Source organism: Eubalaena glacialis, chromosome 8 (genome assembly GCF_028564815.1).
Source record: "Eubalaena glacialis isolate mEubGla1 chromosome 8, mEubGla1.1.hap2.+ XY, whole genome shotgun sequence".
NCBI lineage: Eukaryota > Metazoa > Chordata > Mammalia > Artiodactyla > Balaenidae > Eubalaena > Eubalaena glacialis.
Window position 1 is genome coordinate 69,168,636 of NC_083723.1, and position 4,883 is coordinate 69,173,518.

The following is a 4,883-nucleotide window of genomic DNA, read 5'->3' on the forward strand; positions in this document are numbered from 1 at the left end:
GTTTTGTCTGTGCTTAATTCTCAAGGCATATCCTCAGCGTGGGAATGAGAAAGTGGCCACTTCTTTGTGGGGTTTCCTTGGGATGCGCAGGCATGGCAATACTAATTTTTCTCAGCTGAAAAAATAAACTATTTGAATAAAATGAAACAAAGAATTAGCTAGATATGGCAACTGGAATTCTCAATTAATATGGATTATTCCATCAGCTCTATTTCTTAATGGGAGCCCAACTTGCATACAAAGAGGAGATAACAGGTTGGAGCTGGAAGGTCAATCATGCCACCTCCTTATTGAACACAGCCGTGAACTTCATCAGGTGAGATGAAGTCAGCTATCCAGGCCCACATGGTTAATCCCAGCAATGTCAGGATCAGGGTCTGCCTCATAGAGAAGCGTAATTTCCACTCACTGTACCTCCTGTAAATTCATCTTAAACCCTGAAGAGAGACTTTCACGTGTCTCTTTCCATTGTAATTTATCAAAGTACTTCACTTCTCATACTCTCCCCCATCTTTAGCATCATTATCATCAAAATATTTGTCAGTTACTTATAAAGTGAAAGACAATGCATTAAAAATGGTACATTCATTATCTCATTTAATCCTAATTACTGAGGGAGTACGTATTGATATTATATCACTGTTAACATTTCACAGATGTTCCAGGTCACACCTGGTAAGGGGTGGCTCTCAATCTATTTCTGATGTCAGAGGCTGTACCATTATCCACTGCATGATGCTTCTGCCATGGAACTAATGAGGATCTCGTTATTTACTCTTCTTCCTAATATATAATTTCTTCTGTTTTTATAGTTATCAACTTGAGTTCTGCTTTTAGATGGATCATTTAAAGACTTAAATGTAAATTGCATAAGTATTCTAAATCTTGGCCTCTGTCCATTTGGCCTATGTTCTTATTTACATTTTTAAATAGTCTGTTACTAATGTATATTGGATGTATTTCATGCTAAAATAATCATCATTTTCTCTGTTTGCATTATTCATGGAGAAAACATTAAGTCACAGGTGAATAAAGCAATATTAAATATTATTCATTAGGGATCCAAAACCAAGAAGCATATGTTTTAGATTTTAGACTATGAGCAATGCCTATCTAAAAAGCTACATTCACAAAAAGTACCAGAATACAGTAGGCATAAGATAGACTTTTTTCCCTTGTATTTATTAGAAATTTTATTTGGACAAAAGTAAATAAAAGTTAATAGGCACATGTATTATTTATCTTAGAATTTAAAAAAAGTTTTTAAAAAATAAACTCTGGTTTTTGGCCTCTATGGGCCATGAGGGATTCATAAGTATATTGTGCACCTATTTATGGTGATCTTACTGGGATCATACACTGAGTTTAACAATTTGGTTGGTTATTAAGAGGTCAAATCATTCAAAAGGCCTGAAACTGCAATTGGGATAGGCCACCACTAGGTGGATTTAGGTCTCAGGTGGGGGTGTGTGTGTATGTTTTAATTCTTTTAAATCTGAGATCCTGTTCAGTGACAGTATCTTTTTTTTCTTTTTTTTTTTTTTTTTTTTTTTTTACAAAACCTCAGCTCTTTTATAAGAGCTGAATGTGAACGTGGATACCTAATACGGGGAGCAAGGAAAATTAAATATAAGCTATACTATTTCTTTTTCTCATTTTGTGTATGGATTAATTATTATTGACAACTAATCTAAGGCTGATCCTTTCTCTGGACTGGATTTGCTCAGTTTGAATCCTCTCAGAGACACAGCTTATCTAGGCTGACGAATATTTACTTGGCAAAACAATGAAGAATTAACAGCACCTACCATCACACCACCCACATCCGCCTTTCTCTGGCCACCTGTAGTTTTCCTTACTCCCTGGGCTTTCTACAAAGCATTTCTGGGTGTGAGAGGAGGGCTAGAAGAATCCCAGTAGCGCTCTCTTAGCTTTCTGCTTCTGGTTTTCGAGATTTTTATTCCATAAAGCAGAAGGCAGAGAAGAAGGAAAAAGAGCCTACTCTAATTTTTATAATTGCAAAGAATAACTTTCAGTTCACTTAAAAAAGTTTTTAATATACTGAATGACTTTTCTGTAACCAGCCCCGAGCTTGGTATTAATATACCACAATGAACCAGATACAATGCCTATATTCTAGTAGGAGATTCAACAAATGAGAAAATAGATGATAGACGATAGATAGATGGACAGATAGATAGATAGGGTGATTAGAAGGAACTAAACATAGAAATATGATTAGAGAATAATTTAGAGAAACCTAATTTCCCCACCTGCACCACTTTTGACATGTTTAAACCTAGAGAAAAATTGAAAGGGTAGTTCAGTGACTGCCTATATACCCTTCACTTGCATTCACCTATCACCAGTTACCATTTTGCCACTTCTGCTTTACCTTTCCAAGTAAAGATGCTTTTATTTTTCTGCACAATTTGAAAGTAAGTTGGAGATATCATAAAACTTCACCTCTGCATACTTCAGCTTGCATCTTCTAAATATGAGAGCATTCTTCTACATAACCACAATGTTATTATAACACCCACCAGCATCAGTGGTGCCATCTAATACCTGATCCAGATTCAAATGTTCTCAGTGGTCTCCAAATGCCTTTAATAGTTGCTAACCCTCCCATCTCCCACCCCACCCCAATCCAAGATCTAATCAAGAATCATAATTCACATTTACTCATGTCTTATAAAAAAATCCTTTTTAATGTAAAACAGCCTTTCTGTCCTTGTTTTTTGTTTTTCATGACACTTTTTTTCAGTGCAAGCAAGATATCTTCTGGAATAACCTACATTCTGAATTTATTTCTTCCTGGAGTCCTTAATTCAGTAGAGCACTCATATTTCCTATAAATTAGAAGTTACTTGAGGCTTGATTAGATTTAGGTTAAACAATTTTGACAAGAATACTAATAAGTGACATGTACTTCACATTGCATTGCATCAGAATATAAACACAGGTTGTTCCACTCTGTGATGCTAAATCTGAGTAACTGATTAAGCTGGTGACCATCAGATCAACAGGGTTAATTTTTCCTTTCTTTTTATAGATCCAAGTGAATATTCTGCTCCCTAAAACTTTTCATCTGTTTGGTTTTAGCACCCATTAATGATTCTTGCCCAATTATTATTATATTGGAGTTGCAAATGGTCATTTTACTTCTACTATTTCTAGCATTAATATCAATAGGCAGTATTCTATTTCTTAAAAAATTCTCTGTTATTGAACTCCCCTTCTCCCTCTTCTACATTCTCTCTCTTTTTTTTCTGGAAATTATTTTCTATCAGTTTATAGAGAGCCATTCCTTACCTTTTTACAGATTTCTACCTTATCTCCAAAATCAGGATAATATTTATTTTGTAGGAAATTAGTACAATGATCTAATAAAACAGAAAGTCTCTATCCCATTTTCTTTCCCAGTGATTTAAAACTCTACATAGATAAATCCTCCAACTCATACCTTCTTAGTGCCTTGATTCTTCACTCCCAATACCCTTTTCTTCCACTACCTCAGCCATCCACTCCCATGGCCATGTTCTGTATCAGAAACTTTCTCATGGTAAAACCTTTATTTCAAGTCTCAGACCCTCCAACAACCACCTCCTGCATTTCCAAGTCATTTGCTCGGGTAGTGCTATTGTTCTAAAATTTTTGAAATTGTTCCAACCTGAAATCCATTGACAACGCCTGCCTCAGAACTTTCTCCTCTTCTAACTATCCCCACTCTACGTAACATCTCTCCTTGTCCAATCTAGCTCCCATCCTTTAATCACTTCCTTGAATATACTTTCAACCCCTTTGTACTTCTCTCCTAATGTCTTGTGGGGCAAAACTCAAACCATTTCTTTACTTCACACATGCACCTGAGCAGCTATATGTTATTTGGGAAAATCACAAAACAGCTGAATGCTTTCTCTTGAATGAATGTCAAAGCTCATATTCGGGGCTTCCCTGGTGGCGCAGTGGTTGAGAATCCGCCTGCCAATGCAGGGGACATGGGTTCGAGCCCTGGTCCGGGAAGATCCCACATGCCACGGAGCAACTAAGCCTGTGCACCACAACTACTGAGCCTGTGCTCTAGAGCCTGTGAGTCACAACTACTGAGCCTGCGTGCTGCAACTACTGAAGCCCATGTGCCTAGAGCCCATGCTCCGCAACAAGAGAAGCCACTGCAATGAGAAACCCACGCACTGCAACAAAGAGTAGCCCCCGCTCACCGCAACTAGAGAAAGCCCACGCGCAGCAACGAAGACCCAACACAGCCAAAAATAAATAAATAAATTTATTAAAAAAAAAAAAAAGCTCATATTCGGTACTCAAAATGTCAAGCAATCCTCAATTTCTTTAGCAGATTAGCCTTTCTACTTCTTAAGTTAATAATTTTATACCTCCTCCTTTTCCTCAAACTTCCCACCATCCCTCATCTACTCACACTTGCTCTTGAAGGCCTTGCCTTATAATTCACTGAGAAAACGGAAGCAACCAGACATGAGGCCCCTCACATTTCCCCACCAAATCTACACCTCTCACTATAGCTACATCCATCTCCTCCTATCTCTACTGTTAAAGTGGAGAAGCTGTCCTCCAGCTGTCCTTAGGATTTCACTTTTTCTATTACCCCTTCTCTCTTCTGCTTCATCAAACTCTTTCCCTACTGATTCATCTTCCTCTTTCCCTACTGATTGCATCAGCACAAAGACATACTAATTGCATCTCCCACTTTAAGAACAACACTCCCTTGACCCTACATTTCTAACCACCACATCATTTCTCTGAACTCCACTGTGGTGGCTGAAAATATGTCCACAAATTTGACATTCCTCCCCAAAAGGGGAGCCTGTGCACTGCTCCTTAAGAGTAGGTTGGATTTAGTGGCC